Raw genomic sequence first — 24929 nt, 5'->3', positions numbered from 1 at the left:
GACAAATGCAACACAGTGGCACTGTTTGAGTAATTTACAGATGAGCAGAACAATAGTTGTTTCTTCATTAAGTATACATGAAAAACAACAATTACCTACTACCAAAGTCATTTTCATCGCTTTGGAGGCTTCAAACAATCTGATTGTCACACGTGTAGCAGTGTGATGGGTGGTAGTTGTGCAGGTACTGTCACTGGTGATGCTAGCAGTGGTAATGGAAGGTGCAAGTTGCAGTGGCCTCCTGCTGAGGGTCCTGGAACCTATTTATTTTACAAACTAAGCACTGTGTATATCAACCGACCAAGAGCTATTGTTTTACCTTCAAATTTACCCATCTCAAACTTTGTTTCCTAAAGACTCCTGGCAGAAGTCTCATGCCACATAGTCCATCACTCAAGCATAGTGCTGATACATCTTCAGATTGCACAACATTTACATCCCAAACTACACAGCTCTGTTCTCATAGAAAGGATAAACACACAAACACACAAGTCACCACAGCTTGATGCCACAAATACTGAGGGACAGTTCACAAAGATTTTGCTGTGACTTAATCTTGCATTGCAAGAGTAAGCCAAGAGTAAGAGACACACACTCAAGCATTGCTGGCTTACTCCAGGAATTTAGGAGTAACCCAATAGTCAACTGAGAGAACCTCAGACAAATTCAAAATAAAGCAGTTGTTTAGTTGACCCTTGTACTCACCAGCTCACGTTTAATTTAAAACAAACAAATTAAAACCTAGTCTGGGCCACCAAGTTCCTCTCCTGGCAGGTTTCCAGGAATACTTCTAGGAATATCATGCGATATCTCATGTGGAGTCTTATTCCGCCCTGGGCAGAATTCTACATGCTGTATAATTCCACACAGAGTGAATGAAGCCCTCTGCATAAGCAACACTTTCATTTTTTTCTCCACAGAAAACTTTTTTCCTCATTGGGAAAGCCTGTCTTTTACATTGCCACCAAATGAAATGATCTTTTCCCCTTCCTGTCCTGGAAAGAAGGTTACTTCAGCCAACCGATGTAGTAATTTTAAGACCATTTCGAGTCAGCCGAAAATACCTATAAAGTTTACATTTCACTTGTTCATTATCTTGTGTCATGGTGCAATATATAACAATTACAAAAACTATAGTACGGGTAAGAGCTAAAAAAAATAATGAGCTTCATAGCTTCACAGACTAATGTGTAACACGACCTTAATTAAATTTTTCCCGTTTTGCAGATATAATTAACCCATCATTTGTGCACCTCCCCATATCAAAGTTCGCGTGATATTGCATATAAATACATCTATGCATACAAAATATACGTTATGACCATGTACATTGTATAGCTGATGTGATCTCTTACGAGTTCAGAGAGTTCACTGAAAAAACAAAGGTGAGAGGGACGTTATATTTAAGCTCACATTTCAACCGTACAAAACCATACAAATTCACCAGTTATAGTTAGAGATACCTTAACTAACCATAACTCATGCCTTAAAGTAAATATAACTCACGCCTCCGCCATGCACAGCTTTTTCATCAAATTTGTGGGGTAATTAGCAGTGCATGGTGAGGGTGCGACCTTTGTTTTTTTCAGTGAATTTCAGTTTTTTAAAAATTCTATTTCCTAACTATATTGTCCCTGTAAACTTTGTTCTTTAAATGAATTTCTGAGCTATTGTTTTTTTTTTATTTGTGAGGCTCGTTTTTTTGTCCTTTAAGTGTTATCTGGAACCGTTGGGGAAACTTAAAGGGCTCACCCACGGTCCCTATATGTATTCTTATTTTTTAAACATTTTTCTTTCAAAACAAGCCAAGTATGGGCTATCTGGGACCACAGGGGAAGTCTCAAGAGCTCCTCCGCTGCCCCTACTTTTTTTTTGTGTGCAAAATACCCTTTATGGGCTATCTGACACTGCGTGCCATTGCTTCAGCAAGCATAGAGCTGCTTTAAGCATCATCTTCATGCTTGCTGAAGCATTTCATCTCTCAGAGATTAAAACTTTGGATTTGGACAGCGGGGCCTGCTTTAAAGGTCCTGCTGTCAAAACCCAAAGAGTTTGCAGCCAAGCCACAGCAACTAGCTATGTCCCAGGGGTGGGCCCCCTGGACATAGCAGGAGCTGGTCCTGGGGGGTGGCAGTCCCCAGGGCCATCAGAGGCTCCTCGAGGGGGGCCTGTGTGGCCCTCCTCCAATGCGAACATGGCCCCGGGGTGGTGGTCCTGGGGCTAAGGGGTCTAAATTGGATCCCCTTTCCATTGTTTTCTGTTTGCCCTGGGGGATGGTGGTCCCTGGGGTGCAAAGGGGCATGCAGGCCCCCGCTCAAAATTCAGTGTAGCCCCAGGAAGTGGGGGGCCCTGAGGGACCATCTTTTCTTTTTTTAAATATTTACCCCTGTGAGTGGTGCCCGCCAATTAATTACATATCACCCTGGGGGGTGGTTGTCCCTGGGGTGCAGAGGGGGCACAGGCCCTCCTGCACAATATTTTTTAAATGCCCTAGGGAGGTGGCGGCCTGCGGGGCAGCGGGAAGGGGATGGGCAGCCCCCTGTGTCACCATAACAACCATAGGGAGGTGGCAGTCCCCAGGGCAGCAGCAGGGGGCCAGGAGCCCCCCCTTCGCATATCTAAAAAAATGCCCATTGGGCTTGGCCCTCCCTGGGGCTTCATGATAACTAAGCGTGGGAGCCCACTCTTGTTTTTTTGGGGGGGATTTTACAGCACATCCGCGGATCTGGCGTGAATCCACAGATCCACCTGGGATCTGACCATAAAATAAAAAAAAGAATCCTTTTAGCCCTGGGTGGGCCCCTTTGGGACCCCACCACCAGAGCTAAGGAGTCAGGGTGTTATTTCCCTGGCCCCTTTTTTTTTTTTCTTTTTTTTCTGGGACTCAGCTAAAGCCGAGTCCCAAGATGGCTATCAACACTTATTCTGCTGAAGTGTTTTCAGCCAATTAGATTTCTGCACAAGATTGTGAGGGGTCGCAAATCCTTTGTGTCCCTAGATTTACAAATTTTGATTTACTTAAATTTCTCCAAAACTACTGAACAGATTTACACTAAATAACAAAAAGGGTTTTTTCAGGACCAAGAGCTAACTTTCTGCCAAATTTGGTGTAATTTCATCAAGTGGTTTTTGCGCTATCACTGTTCAGTTTTTCCTATGGGAATTAACTTTGGAAACGCTCTACATTTCACCCCCCTACCTTTATCTGGGCCCCTGCTTGATGGATCACTCGGACATTTTCCAGACAGCAGCTCACATACATGTCAAAGATTTGTCAAGCAGGGTCAAAGATGTAGGCAAGCAAAAAACAGCTTTTTCTATAGAAAGTAGGTCCTAAGTATAACTACCTTCTGGCAAACGCCAGTAGGTAATATATATATATATTAAGCACCTTGATATATATACATATATCAAGGTGCTTGATAACTCTGCGTATCGTCAATGAATGGTGCTTTTACCTTTAACGCAGCGTCCTTGATTATGCACACACTAGTCTTCAACAAAGACAAACAAGCTCAAATACCGTTGTATTGTACTTATTGTACTTTAATTTGATGATTGTATTTTGGAATTAATACCCGTAACATTACTTTATCTCTCTAATAATTCTCAATATTTACATATCATGCTGATCAATGTCTTTGAAAGCATGCAAATCAAGAATATAGTTAGCTTCATGTTTTACCTAATTATGTTTCTTGCTTCATTTAACAAGACAGTCTTGCAAGCTTCAATGTAATTGTTTATAGTCGCAATACATTCGTAAAAAACTCCCTTTTAATTGAAAATTTCTCCTTGGGTTGTTTAACAGTAGTAAACATTTTAATAAACAGGTATAGCTATTGCAGATTACGCAGACATGCAGTAATTATGTCCCTTCCTTGTCATAATATATCCACAATGTATTCTAAATGGTGAAAATAATTACATTTGCTTTAATCTTCACTGTGATCAAGCAATTAGATTCTGGTTACCCAATCCAAAGATCCACAATAAGGGACAAGAAAACTCTAAACTTCAGAAGACCAAGATTACATATACTTAGACCAATTTCAAAATATCACTTTGCAACCTATGGGTACTACATGCGTCTGCAGAATGGATGCTAGGGCCTGGCCCAGAAGTTAACACTAACAAAAGGAATTTAGAAAAGCCTGCTGCAGAGGGAAACATTACAATTAAGCTTGGAGAAAGCAAATGGATCTAACCTTTAAAAGCGTTGCCAATGCTTGCTTGCAATAACACTCCTGAGCTTTTTATTTTTTTATTTGGTCAAGTCAAAACAGTGAAGTAAAAAAGGAAAAACGGCTGCAGGTGCATCATGACACATATGTGTGTTTATGTTGCGATACACGCACAAGCAAGCGAGTAGAAGGCGGCCAACTTGGAATGATTGTATCATGTATCGTGTGTGCACAAGTGATGCAACACATGCACATGTATGCAAGCACACAATAGCCATATTGGACTGGTATAACCATTCAAAGCTGGCCACCAAGTGCCTGGATGCGTGTACATCCTTCTTGATGCATGCACATTCATGCATTGTGACGGACGCACCTGAAGCCGTTTTGGTTTTACTGTTCTAACATGACCAATGGCCATTTCAGAAACTAAAGTGAAAATACAAATTAAAGTGTGAAGGAGCACCAAAAATAGAAGTGAGTGACTCTGTACCACTTTGCAACTACAAGGCCCTCATAAAATAGCACAAAATACTTTTTTAGCTAATGGGGAGCAGGACAAGGCTGGAAGCACATTTGAGCAATGGACGAAAGGGAGTGGGAGCAGATAGAGAGAGCATGGGCGGGAGAAAGGAATTTTCACCATGCTTGTGTGGGAGAGAATGTGGAGAGGAGCCAATTTTTTTAGGATGTTAATGTCCGTAAAATCCCGTGGGCTGCTACCAGCATTGATTGACAAGCCTGCTAGTAGGTCTTTAAAGCCAACTGCATCACAGTAACCAACGTCTGAAGATGCTTTCCAAAAGCCCACTTTGGTACGTGTCTACATTTATGTGAAAAGGGGGGGGGGGGGGGGGGGAGTGCATCATTTGCAAAATTTACTTCTGCGCCAAATTTTGGAAAATTACGCAAGTGTATGCAAAATGCAAATCCGTTATTTGCACTATATTTTAGAGTGAAATGCATTGTTATGCCAATTATTGACATTTTGTGCTAAAAAAAAACTATAGCAAAAAATCAAAAGCACCACAAACAAAAATGCTCGCATTTATTGTTCGTATGTATTTGCGTTACTTTTCACAGTGAATGGCATGTAATTATGCAAAGTGGCATAATGACGGCATTAAAAAAATGTTGTATAACGTGAAATTCTGAAAATTACAAGAATTTTGCTGGCATCATTTGGAATTTCCCCAGTCTAATGTGTAAACAGTGTGAATATATAAGGACAATAGTTTTCTCCCGTTACAGCTGTAGGCAAGATTTAAAGCAGTTTGCATTGATTAGTGAGTGCATGTACGAGATGAAATAAATGTGACAAAAATGTGACGACTGAATGGACTTTTCAAATGAAAAATAGTCCTTCATGTATCCCAGTGGAGGTGGAAGGGTACACTCAAACAGCCAGAATTATGGTGAAGCTAAATTTGTGACGCTTTGCATCGGAAAGCTAGAACATGCACTGGCCAACCCCTTTCTTTGTAGTAGGAAACAGGATTGGGCACACAGTAAAGGTGAGTGCCTGGGCATTATTGGACCTGAACCTCATCCTTAATGCAGCCTTTGGGCAACAACTAACATGAAAAGTGTTACCAATTAGAGCCTGATTCCTAAAGGCCTGGCATTAAGACTGCACCACTTCCAGGTCAACATCTATACTGCAGGAAGCGGCATTTGTTTGGAATGGTACTACCTCCTTTTTTTGAGTTCCACAGGTAATCCTGGTGCACCTGAAGCAGGTTTACTGGGGCACTTACAACAAGGGCGTTAGTCTTCCATTCACTCTTCCAGCCTGGTTATCCTTCACAGTTTCTCTGGACCCTTTTACAGTCACGGCTCAAGGCATGCAAAAGGAGTGGGCGGCATGGGGGGAATGAAAATAAAAATAATAAAACAATAAAAAACAAAAACACTTACCTCTGCCTCTTCCACCGCCGCTCCATCCGCTCCTCCCGCTCCTCTGCAAGCACAGGCTCCCAGCCTGTTTAGGCTCTTTCCAACCCGGCAACTGTGTTGCTGGGCTGGAGAGAGCCCACTGCGCATGTGTGAGAGACGACCAGCCAAACACATATGCGCCTTGAGGGTGAGTGCTGTGCACTCCGTCCTCACTGCTCATCACCCCCGAGGCCCCACCCTTTTCCCAAAAAACGATAATAAACACAGTTTAGTATCGTTTTTTGGGAAAAGGTTTGCAGCTGCCGCTGCTGGCAGGGGGACAAGGTCCTCCACCCTAATGGAGGAGCTTCCCCTGCCCTTTAAGCAAAATAATCCACTCTTGTGTATGACTTTGTTAATCGAATCCTCTCAAGCAGGCAAACAAATGAAAAAGATCCAAGACTTCCCATACACCGTGTTGATGCCTTTTCCAAACACTACAGAGAATTTCCCATAAAAGAGCAAAGCTCCTCTTTCATAGAAGCCAACCAGGAAATATGTTGCTCACATCTGTTTTTTATGCACACCCACGTTGGTCAATAGTGGGGAGTAGGACCGAGGAACAAAACACTGCTTCAGTGTGGAGACTGGCTCTAAAATGTTTGTGTAAATTGGTTGTCCATGTTTTAAGTGGAAAGGGAGTAGAAGAAGAGAACTGGGCCAGATCACCAAACATTTTTGACTGGCGCTATGAAGTTGTTGCTTGCTCTAAACACCTTCTACCACATACTACAAACACAGGATTTTAGAGGTGTTAATGCATGACAAGAACGTTTGCACACATTTGCAGTGCGGCATTTTGTTGTGCTGGTGCTGATATGTTGCTTTTTGCGCTGCTGTCTTTTTGTGCATCATTAATGCAATGTAATTTTGTATTACTGCAGTTGTGTTGCGTTCTGTTTTGTTGTGATGTTTCATGTCGTGTTGTAGTTGTGGTGCTAGCAGTGCTTAATTTGTGCTTGTTGTTTCTGGTGCTGAGCACCGGCACTTATTTTTGAGGGCCGGGGCTTATTCTCCTGCCTCAAGCATCTGCTGCGAGCAAAAGAGACATATGGGACAGACAGAGGAAGGGAAAAACGAAAAAGAGTCACAAAGGGAGAAAGTAGAAAGCTGCAAGAGTGAGCTAAAGGGGCAGGGAGTGGCTTTATATGGATTGAAGAGGCCTGAGATGGCTTCAGGATTACACCGCCTCAATATTCCATGTTGACACATTTAATTGCAGCAGCCGCATGTTTAAGAGGAGGGCTTTGGGCACAGGCACCTTTTTATTTACAAATTAAGCACTGGGTGCTAGCTTGCTTTGTGTAAGTTGTTGCTGTGTTTAGTTGTTTACTTCAACAAATTGTGCTATATTTCCAGCCAAAAAGCGTTTAAAAGTAAAAATGTACTACTTTATAAGTTAGTAAATAGCGCTGCTGCAGTTCTTCAGTCACATAAAACACCAATCAGCCCAAAACCATGGCCTCTGCCATACGGCCCTCGGACTCCTTCCTCTGAAAATCATTTCGGCTTCTCTATGACCATACTTTTTTTTCATCTGTTGGATATTGAACGGATTACAGTGCCCGTATAGTGATTAGAAAATGAAATTAATCGTGGCATATGTTGCCTAGACTTGTTTTCACATGCAATTGGCAGTGATACATTTGTTTGCCAGTCATGTGAGACAATATGCATTAGAACATAGTTGCTAGAAAATATAAAGGTGTTTCTGAAATTGAAATATATATTCACTTTGTTTGCTGTGATTCCATCACATTTCTGAATCGGCCTTTTGATGATGGGTTTTACACTAGCAGCACCTGTGCCTCGGTGGACTGTAGGACAGAGCAAAACTTACATGCACCTAGGAATCTGCACAGAACATATTTCTGTGGAATTATAAAAAAAACATCTCCATCCATGTATTTACTCGAGCGTTGTAATTTGTGTCTCTTAATAATGAGGCAGTAATGACTGTTTTTATAATGCACAATTAAAAGGTATTGGTAACGAGCAATGCCTTACTTACCTCCAAGGACACGTAAAAGCATTGGCCAAAAATGTTTTGTGAGCCAGCCCCAAGACTCTTGCAACCTGAATTTTAAAACCATCAGCAATCTAATACACTGGAATTCTGAAGAGTCTGTCATTTATTTCCATATGGGGGCAGCATTAGGGGCAGCTTTACAAAGATTTGACAAAAAGCAGCGCAACCAGACAACTTGATTGCACTGCACCAAATGGAGAGGGGAGGAATGCACCATATCTAGTGCAATATCACGCAGTCCTGTTCACCCTCTGCACTGGCGCAGTAAACAGCCTAATGCCATCACAGACACCCTTGCGCCATTGTGCAAGCCTGCCTGCGTTACCGGCAGGAAGTATCACCTTCCTGCACAAAAGCAATCCTTTCAAGCATTTTTGTCTTTCTATGTGTGCTGCAGAATGCAACCCACATAGAAAGTGAAAATAGGAGGAGAAATAAACATCGCTCTCCATGTTACACCTCATCTGGGAAGGAGTAGCCTTTTGACACATTTCCAGGTTTACTAATGTAAGTAAATCTGGAAATGTACGAAAACTATGGATGGAAGCATGGGAACACCCATACTCCACCTATGGAAAGGCTTCCAAGTGCAGAGGAACACAAGGCAGAAACCTGCACTGTCTTGTGTTACTCCACATTTATTATGCCATGCAGAACCATGCAAGGTAGCTCTGTGTGGCATAATAAATCTGATTCGTGGGCTTGTGGTGTCTTGTGTGTCCTTGCATGAAGCAAGGTCAACACAAGCCCTTCCTAAATCTAGTCATTAATGTGAAGTGTTGGGACATTTTTATTTAGAATTTGCAATATACATTCCACGGCCTAAACTGAATTGAGATGTCACTGAAACGTTCAACCATACCAGGAGGTTTAAGTCTGCAGTCCACACAAAGAAGAGGAGATTAACATGAGAGACAGATTTTTAGACTTTTCCTAAAAAGTGTTTGACAATGAATTTTAGTTGGGTGATGAGTCAGATGCAGTTCCAGAAACAAGGAACCAGTATAGAAATTTTGCAATTTCCTTGGGATTTCCAGTTAGTCCTGGAAACTGTCAACAGGATAAACCAATTTACACTTAAAGTTGCATCGCATGGGCGCTACAATCGGTGTGGGAAATGTATTTCACAATTCACAAAATCATTGACATTTGAAATGCACTCTGTTTAAAGGAAAATGAATGATGCCTGTGCAAAGATATCACTTTGTTATGGGTATATATTCATTGGTTACTTGGAAACGCCTTAAATCTGCTATCCTGACTAGCAGTTAAAGTAACAAATAGATTGGAGATTAGAGTTTCAAGTATGCTGGCTTATAAAGAGAATATATTGAGTTGATAGTTGAAAACAATTTAAATATGTTCTCTAGAATAGTAGTTAAATTAACAATACATTTGAGACACTTGGACATAGAGTTTTGAGGCATATGAAGACGTTGCAACTCGGGTATGAGAATTGTGAAACCAAATAGGCAGAAGTTATGGACATTTCAGTAACCTTTCTTGGGATTATAATTATTCCTTAAGAAGTGATGAAGTCTTCTGATTTTGTACAGAATAAAAAGTTCAACAAAACTGCATGCAAGATGAATTTAGAAAAAAACATATGTTTATTTTTTTTTACAATGAATGTCAATGATTTTGTGATTATAAGATAGATTCCCACAATGATTGCAGCATCCTTGTATGCAGCTTTGCATATAATGTGAAATATTGGGTTGGTTGTATGGGATATTCAACAAGGTGGGTTTGAATCTCTGCAGGGTCACTGGACACATCATTTATTTTTAATCTTTCTTGAAAAAAACAACGAAAATAGCTGTAGGGATAAGTCACTATCACGTTTCTGTAAAGAGCTTTGTCGAGGCTGTGCATGGAGAGGGGAAAAATGTGCACATATCACAAACTTAAGCAGCATGGTTTTGGACGCCACGCTCTGCATCTATATAGGCTTCTGCATGGTCTGGAGGGGAGTTTCATGCTCTGCTGGAAGCATTGGTTGGTAAAGGAGGCGGTGGAGCTGTGGAGATGGTGCAGTGGACAAAGTACCAGTGCTACTTCTTCATGTGTCAAGCTGACGTCATAAATCCGAGAAAAGGGGTGTCACCGACCACCAGGCACCATCAGTGTTTGACTCATGACAGTTCCTGTGACACAATGAGAGATAGCAAGGAATGTTGCAGTCCCACCAGTAAGAAAATTCTCCAGGCTACATTGTCCTGCAGAGGACTGGCAAGCACACAGTACATTGACTGTCCCCATTGATCAACATCACAATGGTCTGAAATCTAACCAGTAAAGTTTGCAAGTATTGAAAAGGGACCTGGTGTCCCACCTGCACATCTCCAACAGAAGCATAATGACATGACAGAAGAAAGGGGTCTCGGGCACCCTACTTCACATGTTGGTCCCACATATCGATTTTTCTTCTGTTGAATACATCATGGTTAGAGAACTGCAACCAATAGCTTGATATTTATTTATTATTTAATAATGCCTTGAGCCTAATCATATGCCTGTTGTAGGATATGGATAGCTAAGTTGTTGAAGACTCTATTGCCTCTATGAGTGCCTTTTACCTTGTGCTTTTGTCATACAAGCCAAACAGGGCTGAATACTGCTCCAGCATCACACTCATGTATGAAAGCATCTCCGATTTTAGAGAATACCTAGTTTCTTTCAGAACACCTAATTTCTATTGATCTATCCCGCAGCCCAACCCCCAAAATCTACCATCTGCAAACAACACATTATAGACAATAGACATGTGCAGTCAAAACACTTCTGATGAGTCATCTTTGCGACTCACAACACATCCAAAAGCATTCTATCCCCAAAAATAACATCACAGACCATCATTACAATGGTCTGATGCTAATGGTCTATTAATAGCCATACCCAGACCACACACAATAGACAGAATGGCCTCACATCAAGTGCACAACATGGCAGCAAAGCCTTATAGTTTAAAAAAGCGACCACCTTAATGGCACTATCACACACTATTACAACGTACACCCTAGAAACATGGAGATTACACCAGCATAAAAACAGCACAACCTTATGCCACAACATTGGGTGAGTAGGTTTATGCAACTACGTTTCATTTTTCTGTGTACAGACCATTGAGAAAATTCTATTAAATGTGTAAGGAGCTACCTGGCACACTAGGGAGTGTGGCTAGTGTGTATGATGGGAACAGTATGAAAGCTTGCAGAACAGTGTGCTAACTTAAGCATTACGAAAACATGTATTTTGAAAGTTGCACCAACAATGGTTTATACCACCACGTTTTTGCCACAGTATTGATTTGAACATGGTACATGAAGTAGGGTGAGACAGGGAATTGTGTGACACCTACTAGAGCCTTGACATCAAGGGGGATTGTATGGTTGCATTTGAATGTTGTATTTCTTTGCATGTGTAGAGTTAGAAATAAAATACTACTGTATTTTATAAAAGCAAGTATTTAGTTAGACATTGATTTATTGTTCATACTGTTAGCAATCCGAGTTATCAGTCATGTTCACTAACCTGTAGTTACATTCCACCCCCCTTCAAGTGTGCTTGAACAAGCTACCACTGAGAATTAAATGCAGAAGTGAATATTTGGCCCAGTTGAGAAGGATCTATAGTAGGTTGTGCCCTGGGAAATCAGGAGTAAAAGACCTCAACCACCACTGTTCGGTCCAGTAGTCCTTGCGTGCCCTGCGGGCTTTTGAAAGGGATTCTGAAAGAGCTACAGTAAGCAGATTACCCATCTGCAAAATGTTATGCAGCTGTAAAGGGACATTCCCAAAAGGTCAAAATAAGCATTGTTGCACATAACTGTCACCACTGGAGTGGGCTTGGCACCACTGTCAGTTGGGACATGCCACTCACTAGTATCATGCATAATAACGGCTGACATGCAATCCATAAGAGAGAAGCTGCTCAGAAGCAGGTGGGTGAATGTAAAAATCTGCAGAGAAGCTTATGCTTAGATCAAAAGCAGATGGGTTCTGTCTGTACACTGTTCAAATTGTGCTTGCTGAGGCAATCTGTGGAAAGATCCTGTCTGGAAAGTCCTCATATTCTTGTGCTTGCTTAAACCATTGGCAGAACGGTCCTATCTGGAGACAGCTCAGAGGCTTGTGCGTACGCAATGTGTTGAAGAGTCCTACCAGGAAACTGCTCAGGGGCTTCTGCTCAGGTCATCGGCAGAAGGTTCCTGTCTGGAGACTTCAGCAGAAGGTTTCTGTCTGGAGACTGCTTCGAGACTTGTACTTGCTTAGGTCATTGGCTGAGGGGTCCTCTCTGAGACTGCTTTATTCCTCTGAATCATGGGCATTAAATGTACCTGCCTTTCTTTCCACTGAGTCAACATAGAAATGACAGAACATTGCAAAACGATCACTTCTTTGAATTCAGGAAGAGAGCTTTAATTTAAGATAAGATATGTTTTATTTGACCTATTGTTTGCTTCTACATTTCTTCGTTGTCCTGTCATTTAAACTAAATGCTTTTATCCATCCATCATTAAAAATATGTCAAAATATCCCAGTAGCAATGTTTTGTTTAATGCCTGTCCTGAGATTCTGGCACCTCTTTCCACACTTGCAAAATAGAATATTTGTCGTATATCCCTTGATTCACACGTTTCGTTTAAATGCCTTTACTTGATCTATTTATTGAAATATAATATTACATATTATAGCGGTGCTTCAGCTGCTGAAGTTGTTAGGCTGCTTTGACACTTTAACCAACAGTCCCACTCGTAGAGAGTGTCAGTGTCACAGAGGCATGTCGTGTGACAACATGGGATCGTGGTGTTTGTATCTCTTTCAAATGTAGTGAAAATTTACTAAGGAACCACTGACAGTAGACATATGTTGAATTTTAAAATCGAAGATTATAACACGATTACAAGCATTATATAGAACGATTAAAATCAAACTGAATATTGTTGACGTACAAAATAGATAGGGTCCAAACCTTAATGAGTAAAAATATAGGGCCTACCTCAAACTCGGATTGCTGAGTTTAGCGGACATTACTCTGGGTCACAAATCTGGCGAATGCGCCGTCTGCAAGTCTGTACTACAAGTGCATTAAAGCATATGGCATATGTAGTGTGGTGGAAGGTATATCTGCAATGTTTTGCACGCTGTCCCGTCCTCCACTCTCTACATAAAGCCCGTGATCTCAAGTATTGCCATATTTGTAAATACTTCTCAATTTGCCAGGCATTCGTATTTAAGCAGGGTATTACTGGTCATGGCCTGTTACAGAAAAAGAAAAGTTATCTGTCATATACCGCACATGTTTAGTTGCACATGAAAATGAAACGTACATTTACAGAGCTAAATGTTATACAATAGTCAAATGGAAGCATAACGCCAAAATAGTGCGTTCATGCCTGACTGTGTATGGAATCATGAGCGTCAATTCACCAAAATGCTACGGGTAGCAGAAGTGACATCACGCGTACTTTGGCCCGTATTTATACTTTTTGACGCTAAACTGCGCTAACGCAGTTTAGCGTCAAAAAGTTTAGCGACGGCTAACGCCATTCTGAAGCACCATGCGGGCGCCGTATTTATTGAATGGCGTTAGCCGGCGCTAGCAGACCGGCGCTACCTGGTGTGCGTGGAAAAAAAACACGTACACCAGGCAGCGCCGGCGTTGGGGAAAATGGCGTTAGGGCGTCTTAAAATGGGGCAAGTCAGGTTGAGGCAAAAAAATCGCCTCCACCCGATTTGCGCCATTTTTAACGACGCCCAGACGCCATTTACATGACTCCTGTCTTAGTAAAGACAGGAGTCATGCCCCCTTGCCCAATGGCCATGCCCAGGGGACTTATGTCCCCTGGGCATGGTCATTGGGCATTGTGGCATGTAGGGGGGCACAAATCAGGCCCCCCTATGCCAAAAAAAAATATAAAAAAAAAACAAAATTATACTTACCTGAACTTACCTCAATGTCCCTGGGATGGGTCCCTCCATCCTTGGGTGTCCTCCTGGGGTGGGCAAGGGTGGCAGGGGGGGGTCCCTGGGGGCATGGGAGGGCAGCTGTGGGCTCATTTTGAGCCCACAGGTCCCTTAACGCCTGCCCTGAACCAGGCGTTAAAAAGAGGCGCAAATGCGGGGTTTTTTGCCCCGCCCACTCCCGGGCGTGATTTTTGCCCGGGAGTATAAATACGACGCATTTGCGTCGCAGTCATTTTTTTAGACGGGAACGCCTACCTTGCATCTCATTAACGCAAGGAAGGCGTTCACGCAAAAAAATGACGCTCATTCCTCATACTTTGGCGCTAGACGCGTCTAACGCCAAAGTATAAATATGGCGTTAGTTTTGCGCCGAATTTGCGTCGAAAAAAACGACGCAAATTCGGCGCAAACGGAGTATAAATATGCCCCTTTGACCTTTACATTCACTCACAGACACATACTTGCAGATACACACAAACTCACACTTAAACACAGACTCTCACATAAACACTCTCACCCGGAACGACGCACACAACATCAATTTAAAAGCATTTGTACCTCAGCTGCCATGGGAGGGCATAGTCACATTTTTATTATACTAATAGTGAATAATATTTTATTATTCACAATTAGTGTAATAAAAAAAATTGTCAGAAAACAAAGAGAGTGGAGTCCTAATTAACGTCCATAAGGACGAGCTGCCACTGTACTCCTGACACCAAATTTGCCACTTTTGAAGCAGGAGGTTTCAAAGGCAGTGCCAGGGGTCGCAGAGGGCAAGCCAGGGGTCGCAGTTGCGACCACTGGCGCCCCTTAAATGACATCCATGTATAGAATTCATTGATTTCCAACTTTATGTAATGAATGTCCGCTACTTGAAAAAATGAATATCTGACAACTTGAATAGCACCAACAATTCTGCTGATATATTGACTTTTATTCTCAACGTTGACCCACCATATTGTCGGTTTTGATGTTTGTGTAACACGTAGTGCAGGTAGGCGATCTAGTGTTTGAGACAACTATCACTTTGGGGAGAATGCAACTTTTTTACTGAATTAAGATGTATCTTTGTTTCCAGATTTGGGCAGTATCCTGCAGCGTCTGAGCTAGGCACCATTTTGTACCACCCATCTGTGGAAGAAGCCAATGTTTTAGTTAATCGTGATGCATGGTTGTCTCCCGATGCAGCCAACATCTTTTTTGCTCAATGTTGTGTTTTGTGTCTTGGAAAGCAAAAGTATCTACTGCCCTACTTCTCCTTTGTGGTAACAGAACAGGAAAACCTAAGATGAGACACATCCCTTACATGCACACTAGTTTTATTCACCATTTGACTAGGAACTCATTTTCTTTTCTTATCTTTTCTTTTGTCCTTATAATATAGTTTCAATTGAACAGAGTGCTCGATAGATACATGTGAATAACAATTACATAAGAGTTCCACTCATTTTCAAGGAGCAATGATATACTATGTGCAGACTTTCCTTTACTTTGTGTTTTTAGGGTGCAACCTGATGAGCTACTCTCATTTGTTTAGTGTATCCTGACGAGACCCACAGATCCATATCCAACCTGTTCAAAACGTCAGCTTTCTTAAAAAACCGATATGACTGAGACAACTAATGAATACCTAAAAATGATATAGGGACAGATAATCATACATCCCTCTGTACTCTCGAATATGGACTCAACTTGGGTAATGTGTGCATAAAACTCTACTGTTTGTTCACTATCTTCACAATCTGTGTACTGCAATCATCTGAACTATGCTTTACTCACTGTGATCATTAGCACTGCAAAACTGCCCTCAACAACTACCACTGCCAACTCAAAGCTATGAAAAAGGAGGCCCTGACACACCGGATCAAGACCTGTGCTAACCAAACCAAGGAACTCTTTACCATCATCAAAGAGTTCACCTGCCTGCCAGCCACTGAAAACTCAACCCCTTCCTTTCAGGAACTCTGGGACACACTCACTGACCACTTCCAAAACACGATAGCAACCATTTCCAGAAACCTCAACCCCCAACCAACCGACCTCCTCTGCAACCCATCCACCATGGCAGCCGACCACCCGCTCACCACATGGGAACAGGTCAACACACCAAACACAAATACCCTCATGAACTCCACCCACTCTGGAGCACCCATCGACCCATGCCCCCACCAACGCTTTAACCTCGGAAGAGATGAGATCAGCCACAAGCTTACCACCATCCTCAACACCTCCACCACCAGAGCCACCTTTCCAGTTGGCTTAAAACACACAGATGTCAGACCCCCTCCTCAAGAAACTATCGACAGACCCCAGCAAACTCCAGAACTACCTTCCCATCACTCTGCTCCTGGCTCCCACCAAAGTCCTGGAGAAGGCCATCCTCTAACTTACCGAGCACCTGGAAAGAGACAACCTAGTGGACCCTTTACAATCAGGATTCAGAGCTAACCACAGCACTAAGACAGCCCTTAACGCTGCAACGGACGACATTTGCACCCTGCTAGACAGAGAAGAATTAGCCTACCTGATCCTGCTCAGCTTCTCCACAGCTTTCAACACTATCTCCCAATGCACACTCATCAATCATCTGAGACACATCAGAATCACAGACGACATGCTCAAGTGGATGGCCACTTTTCTCTTGGGGCATACCCAGAGAATCCGGCTCCCTCCATTCACCTCTCAGCCCAAGCACACCATCTGCGGTGTCCTTCAAGATTCCTCCCTCAGTCCTACCGTCTTCAATATCCACATGACACCACTCACGGACATCATCAGAACCCATGACATAACATAGGTCGAGATGTATGTAGATGCAATTTAGCATTTCCTAAATAGCAGCATCATAGAAATGGCTATTTTGGAAATGCAAAATGCTATGTACCAAGATACCGATTTCCTACAAGGTAGGAATCGCTATTAGTAAATAGCAAACAAGAAATCCCATTCCATTTGTGACAATGGGCCTGTTTTGCAATTTACAAATAGCGATTTCCTATTAGGAAATCGCTATTTGGGAAATGTAAAACCAAGGATAGCTATGAGCAAAAGGCCCCCTGAAATGCACCCCAAAAATAGTGGTGCACATTTAGAGCATACATGTGCCCAAGTGGCATGTATGTGCTCTATTGCACTTAAATAAAACATTTTGGGGTACTATTTTTCAATTGCACATAATTACCATCGACTTGAATTCGATGATAATTGCATTTCCTAAATGCCCAATTGACATTTAGGAAATGCTTTGTACACCTGAATAGGAATGGCAAACAGGTAATCCTTATTTGCAACTTCCTATTCAGAGGATCACAAATTGCAATTTCAACTGGGTAGAAATTGCAATTTGCTATTCCAGAAAAAGCTATGTGCATCTGAAAACCCCATTTTGCATTTCTTAAAGGTCCGAAATAGCGATTCGCACAGTTAAGAAATGCAAAATGGCTTTGTACATCTGCCCAATATCTCCTAAGCTGATGACACCTAGCTCATCTTCTCGTTCTCAGCAGATCCCACCATGATGGAGACCATCTTACACAACTGTATTAAGAACATCTCAGCCTGGATGAGGAACAACTTCCTGAACCTCAACACGGGCAAAACTGAAGTACTGATCTTCAGCAGACTCACCTCCCTCTGGAACAACTCCTGGTGGCCATTGGAACTCGGACCCACCCCCACTCCAAAAGACCACGGCAATCACCTCTGCATAATCCTGGACAGTGAACTCTCCATGAAACGCCAGGTCAACGCGGCCACTTCATCCTGCTTCCACACCCTCTGCTTGCTATGCAAAGTCTTGAAGTGGCTCTCCTTCAACACAAGCAAAACTGGGATGCAGGCTTTCATCACCAACAGACTGGACTATGGCAACACACTCTATGCTGGCACCACCACTGAACTCATGAGAAGACTCCAGATGATCCAGAGCACAGCAGCCAGACTTATCCTCAACGTGCCAAAAATGATCCACATCTCCCATCACCTGAAAGACCTCCACTGGCTCCCCATCCAGAAAAGATGTAAATTCAAGCTCCTGACCCAGTCCTACAAAGCCCTCCATGACCAAGGACCCGTCTACATGAACCATAACCGGAGCATCCACATACCTATCAGGAAACTCCGCTCCGCTCACCAAGCTCAGATACCACTCATCAGACACTGCTGCACAGGAGGTCGCTCTTTCTCCTATCTCTCTGCCATGTCCTGGAACGCCCTTCCCGTCCACCTCTGTACTTCACCGGATGACCCACTTCACAAATGGGCTGAAAACCTGGCTCTTTGACTGACACCCAGCACAGCACCTGGTGATCTGCTTGGGTGAGAAGCAGCGCTATATGATTGCTGAGCACTATAGCAATCATATAAAGAACCTAGGGAATATACAGAAACACAACATAATAGATATACGGAAGAGCTTGACTATAACATGCATACTTGAATATTTTCACTCTCTTTAAATTTGTTGTACTGATCCTTAGAATGTCTGGAAAACTACTGTCAGCGTTGTTAAGTTCTTTCCTCAGCAAAAACGATTCCCCTTTTCCTTGTACCCACGTTTGTTGCAGCGGCGTCCTCACTCCCGGTGGCTCTTGCGGAGGTTGTTCTTAAACTAGTTTCTTCAGGTTTAACTGTCACTCAAGAAGGTGGCCGCAAATCCTTGTGAGGTCAGCGCTCTACTGTTTCTACCTTAGTCTCGTGCTAAAGCTTCCCTCCAGTTGTTTCTCTCTGGGAGACCTGAACTTCAACTGTCCTCCTGAGGAGAATGAGCAGTGTTCCTGAGGCGCTTCGTTTCATAGAGAATTCTAGCTACTTATTCCCTTTTGAAGAAGCTGAATGTTTTCCCTCTTCCAACAACTGGCTATCGGCTTTCTGAGGAGAATTCCTTTTGGCTTAACAGAACTTCAAACAACTGCAGTAAGGAATCCTTTTGTATGATTTCCAGACTTGCCAATATATATGTATACTCTTTGCTTTGCAGACTTTGACAAACCTCAGTGCTCAGACAAATTCCTAGAGATTGTGATTGAGAAAACTGAACCTTGAGAAGGAGTTTTCGTTTCCTGTAAAAGACATCAGTAGTTTGTATATTTGTGAACTTTTGAACTGCTCTCCAGAGAACCTTGGAAGCCTGTGACTCTTGGAGAAAAGAAGATATTAAGTTAACATTGTTCTCTTAGAGAGAGGCTAGTCTCTCAAAAAAGCCCAGGTTAGGAGAACAATAGAATTGGGTGATTGTGAATGGCTGAACAGTTGAATGCGCGGTATTAATGTACCTATCTAGGCTCTTATCACCCAACTGCAGGTCCTTCCTTTAAAGAAATCCCAATAAGAAGAAAGGTGCAGGTTTTCAGAGACACCACCTGAATATCCTATCTTCAAGTGGGAAACACAGGCTGGAACTGGATCTGGAGGTGGTCTCTATTTTTCTATTACCATTCCCCTTCGCCCTTGCGGATGCAGAGTTCAGATATTCAGTTAAAGTCTGAGCATGCATCTGTTGGAGGGAGTTCGGTAAAAGGCATCTGCTCCTGTGGAAGTTTGATTTAATGGGTAATGTTCTGACAGAGAACTAATGTCCCATATTATAAGAAAGTATTTCATTTTCTCTCTGCCACATTGAGTACGTTGGATATTTGTACAGCGCACCTTCATTGAAAAAGTGAGTACATGAATGACTCCTTGGGAATCATTGCTTTCCTTGTTAATTTGTAAAGCCACGTTCGTTAGAATAAGGCTAGGCCTAGTAATATTAAGTAGATAAGGCACACACAAGCCTAGTGAGAGAAATAAGGTAAAAGCACACAACCTGATGAAGTGTTGGCAGAGCATAAAAAAATCTAAGTAAAATTATTACTGTTTATTTTGCATGAGATACAATAATCTTCACAGGAAAATTAGAACATCATCACTGAGGGAAGCACTAACCCATATCATGACAGCTGATACGTTTAGCCCATACCAGTCCACTAATCAGGTCAGCTTATGAAACACATTTGCTTTCGTACTAGCAAATAGTTAATCCAAAGACTCTGAGACCTCCTTCACCAGAGGTGATGTGACCTTCCCAAGGTCAAAATATTGCAACTTACATTTTCATGACATTTGAAATTTTACATGTATTGAGCACAGACAGAGGCACACATCTTATGAATAATTGAATGAGAATGTGTTTCATTTGTCAGCAATCCAACAACAATTCAACTTTTCATGCTGTCGATTTATGAAAAGTGGCAAAATAGGATGATGTCATGAAAGTGGGAATTAAAAAGATGATCAATGCACATAACATCTCATGGATTACATCTTGTTGTGTGTCCTCAATGAGATAAGACTGCAGCCCAACTACTACATAAGAGTTTTTATACCAAGTATTGTTTGACAGTGCATTGGTGGCATGGCTATTGTCAAGCTACCCTCAGAAAAATGAGGAGACAAGAAGTGAGAAATGGCAAACAATGCATATGTAGAAAAAATAATACCTAAGTGGAGGAATCCCCATATGATACTCATCAAAGAAAATAAAATTGTATAGTGTTAGGTAAAGATGTGCTCATTGATGATGTCAAATTGATAACACTCTGACACACAACACTAAGTCCTGCTTAGAGATTTGTTGTGTTTCTAAACTCGAGGATTCTTGAATAAAGATAATGCCCCTTGTATGGAAAAATTATAAGACTTCATTATCTCTCAGTAAGCATGCCAAACCCCTGACATTCCAGTAGCAGACCTGCCATTTATCAAACTTTACTCCTAGTTTATTTATGGATTTAAGTTGAGAGCTGATTACTACTTTTTTCCCCTTTCTCAAGACACAGTGTTGCTTTATTCTTGTATAATCTTGGATATTTGTTTGCGACCGTCAGTGTTCCCCCAGTGTTATTAAGCCTGTGCTTGCACTTCTACATGCCTTTTGCACTGTGGTGAAGGAATAAGAAGGAGCTTGCTGAAATCCCTAGTTGGAGCGTGCCCAAACAGAACAGCTGTGCAGAAATGGGTGCGAAGGTGGGGTGTGCATTGCTGGCAACTTGCACAAAAGTACATAGTTATCTTGCAGCCTGGCAGCCAACATATCCTAGAGAATATGGTAAGTACAGCATATTCCTGCACTCTCACAGAGACTCCTGGAGAAAAGATGACCCAGCTATCCTACCTATAACATAAATCAAAGGCTCTTTTGACTGTCTTAGTTTAGGTAACATTCTATGGGGCATATTTACAAGAAAGTGGCGCATCCGTCCCGTTGCACCACTTTTCTTGCGTCACCCCTCTCCCACCGAACGACATCATGGTTACACCATATTTACAATAGAGTGCACCATGGCAGTTGTTAGGACAATAATATCAACATTTTGTATGCTATTGTGGCGATTTGCTGCACTAGTGTAAACATTTTGCACAGCAAATCACAGGGAGGCGCATTGATTACAATTTGTTCGTCATTTTAACACCTGCTCTGAGCAGGCATTAAAAATGATGGCCAAAAATGATGCAGTGAAATGTTGTGCATTTAACTGTGCCATTTTCCGGGCCTCCCTGCTTCGGAACACCCCCCACCCCCCTTGCAAGAGTTTACAAAGTGGCGCAATGCAAGCATTGCACCACTTTGTAAATACGGCACAGGAAAAATGACTCCTTAATTCCAATTTAGAGTAAAATAAATATGATGCTAGGGTGGTGCAATGTGGCGCTATGGGCTTGTAAATATGCCCCTATGTTTCTTATATACTGAGCTACATTCAAGTCAGGTGGACTCCTCTTTCTTTTGGGAAAATGTTATGAGGCTTCTATAGTTAAGTGACAGAATCTAAAACTAGCTGAAGCAGTCAGAAGGTGAATCACCTCTTAAGCTGAAACTATGGTCCCTCTCAAACACAAGACAACACAACAAGATTCAGACCTGACACCAGCTGGAACACAGAGGAACACAAGCTGATAAAGCAGCTCTGCAAACAATTTGAGTGCAGATGGAGAATGAGCAAAGACAATGAAGACTGGAGCACATTCAAGTCAGCACTGAAACTCTACCAACAATTAATCTTGACCACTAAAGGCAGCACCCTGACCGTTGACACCAGCACCAACCAAAGCATGGAAATCTTCACTCATGCAGCTGCCTCCAGCTCCCCCACCCCTTATAGGATTACCGCAAACACCTCTGCCTATTCTGCAACAAAAGTGCCACCAAATACAGCAACTTCAACCTGCAACCGGACCCTATAGTTCTCACCAACTGACTTCCAACCTCATTGAAAGAGCCAACACTCGCTTCATGGCCCAACATTACCCAGAATGAAGCTGCTACCACTATGAAGCCCATCCACTTTGGGGCCTTGTTGGACCCCGGCCCCCACCAATACTACCCAGAGGACAGCCAGCCATCAGTGCCATGTTCACATCTGTCCTTAACACCTCCATCTTTTCAGTGACCTTTCCTGATGCCTGGAAACATGCGACAGTCCTCCCTTTGCTGACAAAACTGCCTGTGGGCCCCTTGATGCTCGCCAACTACAAACTGATCTCGCTGTTTCCATACCCAGCCAAGGAATTAGATAAAATCATCAATTAAAGCCCCAATATCTCAACAAACGCCAACTCCTCGACAGCACCCAGTCTGGATTCAGACCCAACCATAATACTGAAACTGACCTCATCACCATAATAGACCACAACCACATGATCCTGGAGAGAGCAGACACAGCAGCCCTCATCCGCTAGGAACTCTCTGCAGCGTTTGACACAGACTTCCACCCCATCATCATCCAACACTTTCACGACATTGGAATATAAGCTTACTCTCTATACTGGATCTGTTCCTGTCAACACCAGGACAGTGCGCGCTCTACGGTCATCTAGAATGCAAAAACCCAACACTCGCAAAATAATGTAATTTATGCATTGTGATGATATGTTATTGTTTAACCTTTTGCATTGCAGAATTCCATCCAAAAGATTCATTTTTAAGGTGCTTATAAATACTGTACATTTGCAATGTATTGCTGCAGACATTCAGAGTGTGTTAGGGAGTGGTCCCTTTCCAGGGCCTTCTAGAGACTTTCCCTGCAACATGCCTGGGCGTGGTTCTAGGCTGGGCCAAGACTCTATAAAAGAGAGTCAGCCCAACTTCCAGTGCTCACTATTCAGAGGTCCTGGTGCAGAGCAGCAGCTTCTTCCTGAGCTCCTGTCCCGGTGGCCTATTTGGATTTTCCAGTCTTCTGCACTCATCTCTCATTGGTGATCACTGTTTCCAGGCGGTAAGACGGTGTTTGGACATTTCCCAACACCGTAATTGAGAATTTTCATATTCTTGATTTTAATTCTTAAATGAATAACAGATTACTTGTGTGCTGCCATTTTTTGACATTTGTATGGTGGTTTGCAAATAGGGAGGACGCGCAATTTATTCCATAAAGATTTGACTTCGTTATTACATTGTTGTTCATTGCGCGCTGATATTTCTTGACATTTACATGATGTTTTACAAGTTGGCAAGACGTGCAACTCGTTTCATGAGCATTTAACTTTGTTGTTCATTGCGCGCTACCTTTTCTTGACATTTACATGGTGGCATTCGAATCGGCGAAACGCGCGATTCACTTCTCATGTGTAATTCATGCTGTTCAATGTGCGCTACCATTTTCTGGCATTTACATGGTGGCATTCGAATCGGCAACACGCGCAATTCTTTCCTTGAGTGTTTTTTCATGTTATTCATTGTGCGCTACCATTTCTTGGCATTTGCATGGTGGCATTTGAATCGGCAAGACGCGCAATTCTTTCCTCGTGTATAAATAATGTAAATTACTGTGCGCTACTATTCTAAGACATTTTCTTGGTAGCATTTCAAGTTGACACGTTGCGTGATTTATTCCTTGAATCTACGTTGTGTGATTTCATGGTGCACAATCCTCTATGGTGTTTAATACTCATATAAAAATCTGCAATGTGCGCAATTCACTTCCCAATGTTTTTTCTGAGATGAACACAACAATACCAGAGTTCTAGATGTAATGCTGTGTGTTCCTGATATATATTCTTAAAAGGAGATTCATATGGTTGTTTAGAAATTGCTCAGAGTGTTTCCTGATTCTCATGCTAAAGAAAGTACTCGAATCTGAAAGTCCTATTTAACTTTTCCTGTTTCCTCCTCAGGCATTCGGTCATCTAAAGCCTTGTCAGTTTTAGGACTATTTTAGGGTTGTTCATGTTTTTTCGGAAAAGACGAAGCTTAGAGTTGTAGCATGGTACTGATTTCATGAGATATAATTTTGATGTTGTGTTTTAACCTTTTGCTTCCTACAGGTCTCCTTCCCAGCTGTTCCCGTTCTAATCCCCTTTTCCCCACTTGGACTCACTTAGACTCTGTGATAAATCTAATCAGAGTATTGGACCTGTCTTGTGGTGGAAGTGTTGGGAACGTGCACAGACCCCGAGGATCTGGTGACTCTGACAGTTCCTACCTGACTAGCAGGACCCAGTCAGTAAGCCTGGCACCCTTCAACTAAGACACCCGTGACCTCATCTATGGAGCCCTGCAAAGATCCTCCCCGAGCCTGACCCCCTTCCATGCCTACATGATCCCTTTAGCCCTTTGGTCATCCATACTTACTACATCAACATCCTGTCCTACACTAATGACACACAGCTTAACCTCTCTGTCACAGACAAGACGCCTAGCAATCAGAAAAAGTTAATGGCATGTATGACCAAAATTGACTACCAGATAAATTTCACCTGCCTGAGCCTGAACAATGAGAAAACTAAAGTTCTTCGGGGAAAGATCCTCACCATGGGCATCAAAGCTTGGAC

Source organism: Pleurodeles waltl, chromosome 1_1, assembly GCF_031143425.1.
Source record: "Pleurodeles waltl isolate 20211129_DDA chromosome 1_1, aPleWal1.hap1.20221129, whole genome shotgun sequence".
Lineage (NCBI taxonomy): Eukaryota > Metazoa > Chordata > Amphibia > Caudata > Salamandridae > Pleurodeles > Pleurodeles waltl.
Note: the sequence above shows the minus strand (reverse complement) of the source record.